The following is a 15,804-nucleotide window of genomic DNA, read 5'->3' on the forward strand; positions in this document are numbered from 1 at the left end:
TAGCATCATACTAGCAGGACGTGCTATGTTCAGAGCAGACAGAACAGTGGACTCCGGTAAGAGCAAAGGTGGGGGACTCTGTATATATATTGATAACATGGTGCTCTAATACCATTGTTAAATATACTTACTGCTCTCCGGATATTGAATTTATGATGCTGCAGTGTAGACCGTTCTATCTGTGTAGAGAGTTTACATCGGTAACTATCATTGCTGTCTATGTACCACCACAGGCTAATGCTAAGCTAGCTATGGAGAAACTATACTTCTCCATTAGTAAACATCTAAAGGCACAACCAGACGGCATTGTCATAGCAGCAGGAGACTTTAATCATGCCAATTTAAAGTCTGTCCTGCCGAAATTCCACAAGTATGTAAACTTTCCCACAAGAGAAAAGAACATCTTAGACCAGGTGTACTGCAACATCCCTCATGCATACAAGGCTAGATCCTTGCCACATCTGGGTCTCTCTGATCATCTGTCGCTGTCTTTAAGTCCAGCATACAAACCACTGATCTGCAGACAAAAACCAGCCATAAAGACAGTCAGAGTGTGGACTGAGGAGGCCACCTCAGCACTGCAGGACTGTTTTGAGGATACAGATTGGGGTGTTTTTGCTGAGGAGACAGATCTGAACGAACACACATCAGCTGTGCTGGATTACATCAACTTCTGCGCTGAGTGTGTGACTACGAATCGTACTGTTAAAGTTCTGCCGAATCAGAAACCATGGTTTAATGGAGAACTGAGGTCCCTACTCAAAGCTAGGAATGATGCTTTCAGACTCGGAGATCAGCTGGCCTATAAGAAAGTTAGGACTGACCTGAGGAGGGGAATTATAAAACCTAAGCGCAGATATCAACTGCGAATCCAGGAGCACTTCAACGAAAATAACTCCAGAGGTATGTGGCAAGGTATAAAATCACTTACTGGATATAGAGACTTGCCCATAACTGCTACAGACAGAATCCACCCAGACACACTGAATCAGTTCTTTGCTCGTTTTGATCACAAGAACAATAGCATCCTAGAACCCACCATTCAGCCTGGGTGTGCAGCCAAGGACTCCCCGATTCAGCTACTCCCAAACCAGGTCAGGTCTGCTCTGCGCAGGATAAACACAAGAAAAGCTCCTGGACCAGATGGTGTAACTGGACGCATTCTTAGGGACTGTGCAGATCAGTTGTCAGGAATATTTACCACGATTTTCAACCTTTCCTTGCAGAAATCTGTAGTCCCCACCTGCCTCAAGACAGCGATCATCGTCCCAGTAGCAAAGAAAAGCACAGTGAGCTGCCTAAATAATTTTCGCCCGGTCGCTTTGACTCCCATAATCTCTAAATGCTTTGAAAGTCTTGTCATCACTCACATCAGATCTGCCATCCCAGCTGACCTGGATAAACATCAGTTTGCCTACAGGTCAAACAGGTCCACAGAAGATGCTGTGATCACAGCTCTCCACCCAGCACTTAGTCATTTGGAACAGAAGAATTCCCATGTAAGGATGCTGTTTGTGGATTTTAGTTCAGCTTTTAATACGGTCATCCCACACCATCTGGTTGAGAAACTGAGCTACCTAGGTATAGGTAGTTCACTCTGCTCATGGATATTGGACTTTCTGAGTAACAGACCCCAATTTGTCAGGATGGGAGATTGCACATCCTCTACTCTCATACTGAACACAGGTACACCACAAGGATGTGTACTCAGCCCCCTCCTCTACTCGCTTTTCACGCATGACTGTTCCCCCCTTCACTCCTCCAACACTATTGTTAAGTTTGCTGATGACACCACCATTGTGGGATTGATCACAGATAACGATGAGTCATACTACAGAGAGGAGGTCCAACATCTGTCTACATGGTGCAAAAATAATAACCTTCTTCTGAACCCTAACAAAACTAAAGAGGTGGTCATGGACTTCAGAAGATCTACCCGCACTGTGACTGCAGCTCTACACATCAATGGAGTCGAGGTCGAGAGAGTGGAGAGCTTCAAGTTCCTTGGTGTGCACATCTCTGCTGACCTCACCTGGGCTTACAACACCCAGCACCAGGTGAGGAAAGCACAGCAGAGACTCTATTTTCTTAGGAAACTCAAGCACTCCCACCTCCCTCAACACTTGCTGGTGAATTTCTACAGATCTACCATCGAAAGCCTCCTGACCTATTGCTGCACAGTCTGGTTCACCAGTTGTTCAGCTCAGGACAGGAGAGATTTGCAGCGAGTGGTGAGAGCGGCAGAAAAAATTATTGGCACCTCACTACCCCCCCTCGATGACATCTACAACCGTCGACTGTGGAAAAAAGCTGTCTGCATCTCAGAAGACCCTACTCACCCGGGAAACCCTCTGTTTTCACCCCTTCCTTCCAAAAAAAGATTCAGACAATTGAAAACAAGGACAAATAGATTGAAATATAGTTTTTTTCCTCAGGCTGTGAAAGCTATCAAACCTTCCCAAGTGTGAAGAATATCTAGAGGAGCGAAAGACAATTATCCATTTTGATGGACATTCTCAGGGAACTTCCCCTACCCCCACCCTTTTGCACCTGCCACTTTAAATAATATTATTTATTGCACTTTTAATATTCTCCTCAGTATGAATATATTGTCCTGACATGGTGTTTGATTGCAAAAATGTTTTGTTTATTTGTTACAGGTGGAAAGCCACAAATCGGCAGCGACTTATGGGCACGCCCAACTGTGCCTTTCTGAGACCGAGGTTGGGTGGTTCATGACCCTTCATAGTTTGCGCAACAAATTCGAAGGGTCAGAATCACCCTACTTTTTCTTTTCAAAGTCGGGGGGCAAATGTCTTAAGCTTGTCGAGTATTTTCAACAGCAGTGGTTGGAGCTGGGGTTCTCGGGCTGTTACAACTTCAGGAACCTCAGAACGTCCATGGTTGACTATGTAAGTATAGATTTTTTTTAATGTAAATAACCATAGGTTGGTTTCCGAATTAGGGACTAAGTTCACCAAAGCGTTGTTGTAATGATATGCTTGTTTTGTGACCTGTTTTTCAGACCAAGAACATCTCCCCAGCCAAGAGGGCCCTTTTACACAGATCCTTGTGCCACTCTGACACGGTAGCTTCAAAATTCTATATTCCGCTCAACACGGTGACTGAAGTTGCACATGTCAGAGAGATGCAAGAGACGGCGGCTGGTAAGGAGGAGAGGAGGATGGCGGAAGATCGGCAGCAAGCCGGATGCTCCAGCACCCCACCAGTGCAGAAGCGACCTCGGCTGAAGCGGGTTTTAAGGTTCGAGTCTTCCACTGAAGAGGAAGAAGACGAGCCCAGGTCCAAGATGCAGCTGGTTGCCCAGTTGAGCACGAGCGACACCGACGATGACTCAGCCTTAGTTCCGGTCAGCCTGAGCTCATCTGAGAATTGCTCACCTTAGATGCGGTCATAAGTCCACCCCATCAGATCTGTAATTTGTATGTTAATTTGTAAATAGTTAACCCTAGTGTTGTTTATTTGTTGAGGCTGTTTTTTTAAAAGCTGAAGTTTGAATTTTTCTAAATAGTGTTTGTTAGGTAGATGTAGGTATGTTTGTTTTCTTTGTTAGGTAGGTTTATTGATAGGGTTTTTTGAAAGTTTCATAATGTTGCAAAATAAAAAACAAATAAATGTTTAAGAAATGTATCTTTTCATTTGTTTTAGTTAGGGACCAAGGTCACCAAAGTGTATTGGTTCACCAAAGTGGTATCTGGTGAATTTTGGCACAACCATAAGTGCTACATTCTAAAAACGTCCCGTAGGTGGCGTAGGTACAGTAGACGGACAAAATGACAGTGGATTGGAGTCTGTATGTCCTTTGGTTTCCGAGTTAGGGACTTCGGTCACCAAGGAGTCATGGTCACCAAAGTGTCATAGCTCCAAAGGGTCACCAAAGTGTTTTTTTTTCACCAATATGCCATTAGGTACTTGCAGAAGGTTTTAGAGGGCGACTATACGGATAGTCTGACAGTGGTTTGGAGTCTGTATGTCCTTTGGTTTCCGAATTAGGGACCAAGGTCACCAAGGAGTCATGGTCACCAAAGTGTCATAGGTCACCGAAGGGTCACCAAAGTGTGTTTTTTCACCAATATGCCATTAGATACTTGCAGAAGGTTTTAGAGGGCGACTATACGGATAGTCTGACAGTGGTTTGGAGTCTGTATGTCCTTTGGTTTCCGAATTAGGGACCAAGGTCACCAAGGAGTCATGGTCACCAAAGTGTCATAGGTCACTGAAGGGTCACCAAAGTGTGTTTTTTCACCAATATGCCATTAGATACTTGCAGAAGGTTTTAGAGGGCGACTATACGGATAGTCTGACAGTGGTTTGGAGTCTGTATGTCCTTTGGTTTCCGAATTAGGGACCAAGGTCACCAAGGAGTCATGGTCACCAAAGTGTCATAGCTCACCAAAGGGTCACCAAAGTGTTTTTTCACCAATATGCCATTAGATACTTGTAGAAGGTTTTAGAGGGCGACTATACGGATAGTCTGACAGTGGTTTGGAGTCTGTATGTCCTTTGGTTTCCGAATTAGGGACTTCGGTCACCAAGGAGTCATGGTTCACCGAGGTGTCCCATTTTATATGTTTCTATCTGTGTTCGACACTTGTTCGACACTTTGTAAAAAGTTTTTGGAGTAGGTAAAAGTCGTTATCATTTTTGAGCTTTGGGTGATGTGGCGGTGATGCCCACCAATTTTTGGGCAAATCGGAGCACTTTTGTATTTAGGTAGATAGGAGTCAATGACACTTTGGATCACCTCTTGACTCTTTGGTGACTTTTGGCTTTTTGCCAATGTGGGCATCGGCTTTAATAACGTGGGCGTCGGCTTTAATTTGAATAATGGTTAGGAACAAAGGTTGCAAATGTGTCCCTCAATCTGTCCACCTGGTGGTGGGGTAGAGTAACTGCAATTGTTTTATTTTGGAGAGGAAATGAGCTAGAGACTCCCAGAGAACCGGCCAACATAACACCTCTAACAAAATCCCTGTTAGAAGGTAACGCAAAAAACTGGGCTTACACAACACACCTCATTCTCGTAGACCACTATAAGGCCCACATAGAGCAAGAGGCTAGGAGTCTACAGAATGTTAGAGCTGATGAGTGCACAGCAGCCCTAACGGTGGCAACAAAATGGTATCGAAAAAGATACCCTAAAAAATTCTCAGAAGGGCCGGTTAAAAGCGTAGAGGCTCTCCTGGTGACACTAGGGAATGGAACGGACAGTAGGGATGAAACTGAGCCAATTAATGCCTCAACAGAGCAGGAGGTGCTCTTCACCGAGGGGGATTTTCCACCTTTACCTCAGCGTGAAGGGGCCTCTTCAGCAGGCTCGTCTCCTTGGGGCCCGTCTCCCTTCCCTCTCACACTGCCACCTAGGTCACCAAGAAGGAGAATTCGGAGGTCTGGACGGGTGGAGCCAAACCCAGGGGTTGCTCACCTAGAAAACCACAAAGAGCTATTACAAATTGAACCATATCCAGACACACAGAAAACTGACACTCCGCGGCTTATCCATGAGCCACGGTCTGAGACTCCCTGCAGACCCCCAGCTTTAGTGGAGGTGCATGCCCAAAACACCACCCCACCAAGGCCTGAGGAATCAGAACGGGATCCTTGAGTTAGACTTAGCGGGGAAACTGAGGGAACCCATGTTCCTGAAACACCAGGAACACCAGCAGGAGAGACAGAGCTGTGTCGGCCAGACAAGGTTTTGTCACCAGTTGATCCATTGGGTATAGTTCCTAGAGAGGAAAGGGAAATTAATTCCCTACCCAACTCCCCAATACAACCGGTCACAATAGAATTTAACTCACCTGAAACATTCAGACCGGTCTGACATATCTCCACTTCCCGTAAAATGGTGGACTGGAGCTTTAGTGCACGTAGACCAATATGTCTGTTGGGGGACTCCAACCTGGCTAGAATCACAGAGCACAATTACAGTGAGCTGCAGATCGACAGCTATCCGGGAGCAACGTTTAGACACGCACAAAACGTCCTCAGCAAGGCCACAGTACATGCTAAAGTGAACACAGTCATCCTTGCGTTTGGCATCAACCACCGCAATCAAAAATGCAAGGAGACTGCTGTTAAACAAATGCAGCGTGCTGTAAAGGCGGCTGGGGAAAAGTTTCCGGGTGCAGCGGTCTGGATCCCGCTAGTTAACTTCTCCAAACAGCTGAAGTTGGAGGAAAGAGAACAACTGGGGGATCTAAATGCTCACATTAAAAGACACAGGGCCTACCTACCTCTACTTCCAGCTGAGCACTTTAAGGTGACCCAGGATAGAATCCACTGGACACCAGAGTGTGCTAAAGCGATGCTGAACCATTGGGCCAAAAAGTTAAACTTTGTAGGCCTTTAAATCCGAAGCCGGCATTACAAAGGGGTGGTGAAGTACTAAACCTTGCTAGAAACTTCACACCTACTGAAGGAGAATTAAAACTCCTAAACAAAGGCCTCACTTTTATTCCAACTCCCAAAATAAACCAAAACATGAAAAAACAACTCACCTTAGATATGCAACAGTATCATAGGAGGCTACTGCTAACAGCCTTCTTAAGACATGAGGAAGGATCAAGGCCTCCTCCTTTCACCCCCAAATCAACATGGACTCCTAAACTATCTCAGGTGCCAAACACAATTAGGAAAATCATTAGAGCAGACAAATATGCAGCTAGGAACCTCCGCCTTAACTTTAAAGAAAAATCTAATCTGGATCATTTAGAACAAAAAGCCTTACAACAATTACGCCAAAATAAATCCATCGTTATCAAACCCGCGGACAAAGGGAGCGTCACAGTTATAATGGACAAGGTAGCCTACATAAAAGAAGCAGAGAGACAACTTAATCAGGAAACCTACTATAAGAAAATCCCTCAACCCATTTTTTTAGAAACTGTCCCGGTGGTTCAAGAACTCTTAACCCAATTAAGGGAAGAGGGCTACATCAACAAAAAACAGGAAATGTACCTGATGAGTCCAGACAATCCACGGCAGAGGGTTTTCTATCTGCTACCAAAAATACACAAGGATCCAGAATCATGGAGCGTTCCATTCGAGATGCCACCAGGTCGTCCAATTGTGTCAGACTGCGGTAGCGAAACCTACGCTACAGCAGAATACATTGAACACTTTCTCAATCCGATCAGTACCAAACACCCTAGTTACATCAAGGACACATATGATTTTATAGAGAAAATTAAAAACCTTACCCTTCCTCCTGATTGTCTTCTCTTCACTATCGATATAGACAGTCTCTACACGAATATTGACACACCAGCGGGCCTAGAGGCAGTAAGATTCTTTTAAAATTACTGGACATTAATCTCAACAGAAATGATTTCCAATTCGACTCCAACTTTTACCTCCAAGTAAAAGGGACGGCAATGGGAAAGAGATTTGCCCCCTCATATGCCAACATCTTCATGGCTCGTTGGGAGGAAGCTGCGTTGGCTGCGTGGGACATCAAACCACTCTACTACTTTAGGTTTCTTGATGATATCTGGGGGGTTTGGTCGGGAACACGAGAAGAGTTCACTCAATTTGCTGCCCACCTCAATCAGTTTAATCGGTCCATTAAAATTAAATACACACTACACAACACAGAGGTGAACTTCCTTGACACCGTAACCTTTAAGGGAAGAGGGTTTTCAGACAGCCATAAGCTCGATATTAGAGTTTATTTTAAAGAAACGGACACACACTCTCTTTTATTTAAATCCAGCTACCACATACCACCAAAACATACCTTCAAGGGGATTGTGAATGGGGATTGTTAGGATCACAGCTCCTAAGGTTCCACAAAATCTGTACTCAACAGGGAGACTTTTGGGAAGCTGAAAGAACCCTCTTCCAAGCCCTCAGGAAAAGGGGTTACTCCCGATCTTTCCTAAGACAGTGTCACAGGAACTTTTTATCTAAAAAGAAGGAATCGGACACAGAAATCATCCCTTTAATCACAACATTTTCCAAAGCGAGTCTTAATTTAAATCGGAACCTAAAAGAAAATTTTGAAAAATTCAGAGACGGATAAAATTCTGGACCACCATAGGGTAATCTCGGCCTACCGTAAAAACAAGAACCTGAAAGATATATTAGTGCAAAGCAAACTACCCCAAATACAAAATTCAAAAAATATACCCCGAGAATTTGCCGAATACAAACCCAAGAACTGGATCTCCAACCCACGCACAGGGGAATTATTCATAATCTGGCCACCCTTAAAACACGACATTAGTAACTGTATTTATCTGATTTATTGCAAAAAATGTAATGCGCAATATGTGGGGGAAACCAGAAACACATTGGCTAGTAGAATGTGGCAACACAGGTACAACATTATTAACAAAAAAGAAACACAGACCTGGTTGGTCAAACACTTTATTAAACACGGGGTTCAATCATTGAGAGTCATGGGACTGCAATTCAACACGTCATGGTCCCACCCTAAAAGAAAACATGTGGAGAAAATCTGGATCAACAAATTAGGATCATTATATCCAGGGGGACTCAATGAACAATTGGCCTAGATCAGGAAGTAAGAAAAGGGAAAGTGATCATCATAAGGGGAGGGGGAGACGTTGGGGAGGTGATCGTGCTTGGTGACGTGTGGTAGGCCCGTGCCTAACGAGGGTTCTGGACTTGTCCAGTCTTACTGGACTTGTCTGGGGCTTCGGTAATTTGGGTCCTTGACCCAATTCTCTAAACCTAAACCTAACCCTAACCCTAAACTTAAACAAAATTCAAGGGGGTGTATCTCGACAACCTTTGACCCTAGGCTCACAGTCTGGTGGTCCTACAGCTCTTTTAAGCGTAAAATAAGCTGGTTAGGGCTTTTATCACCAAAGCGTCTCGGATAGCGAAAGTGGTTTTTGGCGTTTTTTAGCTAACACTTAAGTCCTACAGTTACCAAACTTGTCGGGGTGGGTCGCCATGCCGAGCCGGACCAAATGACCGATGAATTAGTGGATTAACCCTTTGCTTTTGGTAAAAAAAACGACTTAGACAAAATTTTTGGGTCATTTGGTGCGGTTTGCCGCCCCGATCGCATAGGTATACTTTTGGTGAAAATAGCACTTAAGGTTTAGCCCAAAAATAAAAAAAAACACTTTCGCGATCCGAGACGCTTTGGTGATCCTTAGTCCTAAACTTTTGGGACCTGTTAGATCATGGATAACCAAAATGTCGAGAGAGTCCCAAAGTCTTGCCAAAACCTTAGATATGCAAATCCATCACACTTTGGGACCTATTAGGTCAAAAATCTCCAAAGTGTATCTGAAGTCCCAAAGTGTACTAGTGAGTACCAAAGTGTGTCTGGAGTCCCAAAGTGTTGCCATAACCCTAGAAATGAAAATTTATGACATTTTGGGACCTGTTACATCATGGATAACCAAAATGTCGAGAGAGTCCCAAAGTGTTGCCAAAACCTTAGATATGCAAATCCATCACACTTTGGGACCTATTAGGTCAAAAATCACCAAAGTGTCATGTGAAGTCCCAAAGTGTATAGGATATCCCAAAGTGTACTTGTGAGTGCCAAAGTATATTTGAAGTCACAAAGTGTACTTTTTTTCGAACAAACATATTTTGCACTTCTATAGCTCGCATCGTGCCGACAGTTGGAGGGGTATGTGAGGGTGACGTGCCGCATATCTGAAGGGGCGGGGTTTCGAACCGGCTTCAGGAGCACCTAATCGGCACGGGAGTTGAAAATGAGCGCGCGACGTGTCACCCAGATGTCAAATCTGCCCTGATTGAATCAGTTTGTTAGGGGTTTTTTATCACCAAAGTGTCATGGGTTAGCCAAAAAGTATTGGCCATAACTCCGCCCCCTTTTGAGGTAGGGACCCCAAACTCCAGCTCGCCGTCCCGAACCGGCACGCGGACGTTCGTGACCCCAGGACCCTCCCTTCCGGTCGGGACCCCAAAAACCTTCTACCCCCATTGAAACCAATACAATAGAAAATGTCGGGGGGCGTATCTCGACGACCTTTGACCCTGGGGTCACCAAACTCGGATATGTTCTTGGTACTTGGGCCCTCTTCCACATATCTGAGTTTTGTGTCCCTACGACCTTTCCTTGGGTTTCTCCTCTTTTTTTTGGCCAGAAAACTGAGAGATCCTCTTGTCGGACCCGAGTCTAACAGGGCCCCGGCCTGGAAATTCTATCTGGGCACTTTTTCCTGGGAGGGGTCATATGGCCTACAAAGTGGGAGGGCCTAATCCCGGGTTCGAGTCGCTACTCATATCCGAGCCCCGCCCCTCTGAGTGGGCGGGAACTCGAGTTAGCTTCCGGAACCCCTAATAAAGACGGGAGTTGCAAGTGAGCGCACAACACGCCCCACTGGTTGCAAATCTGACCTTTTAAATTACAGAGGTTAGGAACAAATATCACCAATGTGTCATTGAGATAGCCAAAGTAATTGTCCATTTAAGACTGACCCTTGGGCTCTGGGGGTCACCAATCTCGGGGGTCTGCTCCATACCGTGGCCCTCTAATAGGGTTCTGAGTTTCATGACCCTGTGACCTTTACTTGTCCGGCAACACTCTGACATTTCATGCTTAAGTGTAAGGCCTTTTCATAAAGCTTGATCGGCCATATCTCAGTGACCTTTGAACCCAGGGTCACCAAATTAGGATATGTGGTTCGGGACCACAACTGCAATCGGTCTACCGAATTTGGCGACCCTGTGACCTTCCTCGCCCTCACGGGAGCAAAAAAGGGATTTTCGGGCCTACGTTCAGGCTTCGGACAAATAATTAAAAAAATTATTTGGTGACTCTAAGACCTTGATTTCTATTTTTCCCAATTAAAAAGACTGTTTTAATTAAAATCCCATGTGGTACATAAAATGGCCGCCCTGGGCCTGCTGATGAAATGTGGTGTGGTTCTGGCTGGCTCTACCCAACTTGGTGGTTAGGATCATGGTTAGGGTAGAGTCCCAATGATTCATCAATGACACCTTGGGACTTGGCCACGCCCCCTGGGGTTAGGACTTTTATCACCAGAGTGTCATCAGGACACTTTGGGACCTAGCCCCTCCCACTCCAAGTCACTCCCCCACACTGAGGGAGGAGTCGGGGACTTTGTGAAATTCAGTGGTAGTCCCTAGGTGTAAATGAAATTCAGCCAGGATTTCTGCCCCCTAGAGTGCAATACCCCAACACATTCGGACAACACGTCTGTCATTCCAATGAATGGGAAAAGTTAGGATCCAAAGTCCGGTAAAGTGATTTGCACTTTGGTCATTCCAGCCCATTCATTTCGTGACATCTCTGTGATCTTGTCCCTAACCCTAACCAACCCTAACCTAACCCTAAACCCTAACCCAACCAACCCTAACCTAACCCTAAACCCTAACCCTAAACACAACCTCACACCTAAACATAACCCAATTTAACCCAATTCCAGGACCATCAGACTCAGAGTGGTGTGAATGTGGGGGTTGTGGACGGTCGGGGAGTCAGCGTGCTTGGTGACTTGTGGTAGGCCCGTGCCTAACGAGAGCTCTGGACTGGTCCGGGTTTCCTGGACTGGTCTGGGGCCTCGGACCCTTGAAGCCTTTGGCCCCAGGACCTTCAACCTAATCCAGCCAGTGCCACCCATGATTGCTGGGTTACGTGGGGCTTCCTCTGCTTTCACTTCTCTGTCTCTCTGGAAGATAAAGGGTTATCAAATTCAAAATTAAGAAAAACCTCTCCATAAAATCTATAATAAATACTTACCCAAAGGTTATTAAACTAAAAAATGAAGGAAATATCTCCTCAAAACCTAAAAAAAAACACAGATTACGAATGTGTCATCAAACCAAACTCTCTATTACCAAAGGGTCATTAAAAACAAAGGAAATCTCTCCTCAAAAAACCTAAAAAACAAATACTCAACAAAATGTCCCCAAACTAAAATGAAGGATATTTCTCCATAAAACCTGAAAAGAATAAAAAAATACTTACCTGGGGAATCACTGCATTATCCAAACCTAAAATCTAAAAAGAGGAATAAATATTCCCTTTAAAAAAATCCACTCCCCCTTGGGAATTGACTTAACTGAACATTTGAAATTAAACAAGGGGCGGAGCCTGTTCCTGGAAGCCTATATAAGCAGCAGGACAGGGGAAACCATTTCAGAGCTGGAACTGAGGCAAGTCTGTGCCTGATGAAGGATCATTCTCTTCCGAAACGTTGCAACAACAGACTTGCCCAATAATGGTCGACCATAACTAAATTAAAAGTAGATCACTTTAATCATTTTTTTCCCCGCAATCAACAAATTAGGAACACATGGAAGCTTATCCAAGAGCATCCAACTAAAAACTACACTGCTACTTATTAATAGGTGTTGAACTAAATGTACACTGATGCTAATCTACGGGTAGCAAACGTACACTGAACCTTGCTAGCGGGTAGCGGACCGGGAGTACATAGGAACTTATCTACGAGTGACGTGTTAAAACTACTTACGCTTATCCACGAGCAAGTAGACTAAAGGGGGTTACTGAGGCTCAGCCGAGCACAGTGTAAAAAGGTAGACTTAAGCTTATTCATGAGCGGTCTAAAAGGGGTTCACTTTTGCTTATTCACGAGCAGTGGACTAAAAGTACATGGATGCTGATACAAGCACGTACTAAATGTACACGGTCACCAACTAAAAGTTCGAAAAGTACACCTGGCCCTACTTGTCGGCGGGTAACAGTCGAAATGTACACGGCTACTTATCCAGCTACGAGCAGCAGATTAAAAGTACACTGCCGCTTATCCATGAGCGGCTTAAAAGTACACTGTACCCTGCTTGTCCATCAGCAACAGTCTAAAAGTACATGGCCACCTATCTATAAGTAACAGACTAAAAATAAATAAATAATTAAAACCCTCTAAATTCTTCAAAATCCAGCTTAATTCGGACATCCAAATTTAAAATACTAACCTAAATCGAAAGGGTGTAAACTGCCGCTTATCCATGAGCCGCAGACTAAGCCCGCTAAACTACTAGGAGGGAGTCCAAATGGACCCTCCAAATAAATAATAAAAAAATAACAATTAAATTTAAAATACCAATATCCTACAACCTAAACATAAACTCACCCCAGGGTATCCAACTGGACCCTCCAAATTTAAAAACCCAATGTCCTAAAACTTAACCATAACCTCACATGGCCTAAATCTAGACCTAACCCCAAACATAACCTAAATCTAAACTTAACCCTAAAACATAACCTAAATCTAAACCTAAACCTAACCCTAAACATAACCTAAATCTAAACCTAGCCCTAAAACATAACCTAAATCTAAACCTAGCCCTAAACATAACCTAAATCTAAACCTACACCTAATTAGTGCCTGGGTGACACCTCGGCAACCGAGGTGTCTAAAATCATCTACTCGGCGAGGGGAACTCCGAAAAATTATCGCCGTCCCTCTGTGATGTTTGTGGGCGGAGTTATAAATTTTTAAAAGAAAAAACGCAATGAATGGGATTTCCCATAGGCGGAGCTTCGGCGATTTTTTAAAAATCGGCCGCGGGCCCCGCGGGTACCGAACCCCTTGCGGGTAGACGGGCCCGCCCCCTAGTATTTTTCAAAATTGGAACGGCGCCTCCAGCCCCTTCGGTTCCCTTAATTACCCGGGTGCAGTGTGGTCCTCCGACAGCCCAGGTGGCAGCACTTGCGGCCACTTTGGTAATATTGGCACTAATTTTTCCCGAAATTGTTTTTAGACTGCCAAAGTGTCATATGACATCACAGGACCACCCCCCGAGAGCACCGAAGCGTCATTAGACCCTAAATCGCATGTTTTGACCGAACGTCTCGGAACGGGCCGAAAGTTGGTACGCGCCCCCTCGGGGACGTGTTAGGGTCCCTGGTCGCCTTAAAACGTCTGATAAAAAGTTATTTTTTGATCTAGACTGTTTGTTTAAAAAAAATTGCACTCTCAACGACGAGAGGCAGAGTCGGAACCGACGGCGTTGTTCTAGTTTTGCTGTGATGCTCCCTTCTCTACTTAGCTTTAAAGAGGTCTTGACGGTTACACTCTTCACTGGGTGACCTACTGGGCACTGTAGAATGCATCCCTCTCATCGGAATGCACGGGGAACTCCGAAAAATTATCGCCGTCCCTCTGTGACGTTTGTGGGCGGAGTTATAAATTTTTAAAAGAAAAAACGTAATGAATGGGATTTCCCATAGGCGGAGCTTGCGGGTAGACGGGCCCGCCCCCTAGTATTTTTCAAAATTGGAACGGCGCCTCCAGCCCCTTCGGTTCCCTTAATTACCCGGGTGCAGTGTGGTCCTGCGGAGTCGGAACCGACGGCGTTGTTCTAGTTTTGCTGTGATGCTCCCTTCTCTACTTAGCTTTAGAGAGGTCTTGACGGTTACACTCTTCACTGGGTGACCTACTGGGCAGTGTAGAATGCATCCCTCTCATCGGAATGCACGGATGACCTTTTGGGAACGATAGTAAGTGGTTCGATGGCAAAAGCGTCCTGACAGACCCATAGTGTCATCAGAACACACCCATGACCTTTTGGGAACCATAGTATTTGGCTGGATCACAAAAGCTTCATCAAGTACCCAAAGTGTCGTCAGAACGCACCCATCACCTTTTTGGAACCATAGTAATTGGTTGGGTCACAAAAGCTTCATCAAGTACCCAAAGTGTCGTCAGAACGCACCCATGACCTTTTTGGAACCATAGTAATTGGTTGGGTCACAAAAGCTTCATCAAGTATCAGAACGCACCCATGACCTTTTCAGAACCATAGTATTTGGTTGGATCACAAAAGCTTCATCAAGTACCCAAAGTGTCGTCAGAACGCACCCATGACCTTTTCAGAACCATAGTATTTGGTTGGGTCACAAAAGCTTCATCAAGTACCCAAAGTGTGGTCAGAACGCACCCATCACCTTTTTGGAACCATAGTAATTGGTTGGATCACAAAAGCTTTATCAAGTACACAAAGTGTCGTCAGAACGCACCCATGACCTTTTGGGAACCATAGTAATTGGATGGATCACAAATGCTTCATCAAGCATCAGAAAGCATCCATGACCTTTTGGGAACCATAGTATTTGGCTGGATCACAAAAGCTTCATCAAGTACCCAAAGTGTGGTCAGAACGCACCCATCACCTTTTTGGAACCATAGTAATTGGTTGGATCACAAAAGCTTCATCAAGTACACAAAGTGTCGTCAGAACGCACCCATGACCTTTTGGGAACCATAGTATTTGGTTGGATCACAAAAGCTTCATCAAGTACCCAAAGTGTCATCAGAACGCACCCATCACCTTTTTGGAACCATATCCTAATATGCTTTGGTGATCGTAGGGCTAATATAACCAAAGTGTGTGTGATAGCGAAAGTGTTTTTGTGGAGTTTTCAGCTCAACCGTACTTCTGACCGGTACCGAACTTGCGGCGATTGATGTGGCTTGCCACACCGAACGCACAGGCATACGTTTGGAGCCGGTTGGCCTTGCGGTTTAGCCAAAAAACGCAAAATAACACATTGGGTATCCGAATACGCTTTGTTGATCCTAGTCCTAACTATTTTTTTTTTTCAAAAAACAACAATTTTTTAAATAAAAACATTGTTAGGGCTGATATCACCAAAGAGTGTGGGATCACCAAAATGCTTTATTGGGGTTTTCTGCTCAACCGTACGTCTGATCGGCACCAAACTCGTCGTGCCGGGTCGCTGCCCTGAGCCGCACCAAATGATCAAATAGTTTCGGGTTTAACCCTTTGCTGTCCGAGAAAAATACACTTAACCGTATCTGCTTAATAGAATGTTTCTCA

This window comes from Astyanax mexicanus, chromosome 21 (genome assembly GCF_023375975.1).
Source record: "Astyanax mexicanus isolate ESR-SI-001 chromosome 21, AstMex3_surface, whole genome shotgun sequence".
Lineage (NCBI taxonomy): Eukaryota > Metazoa > Chordata > Actinopteri > Characiformes > Acestrorhamphidae > Astyanax > Astyanax mexicanus.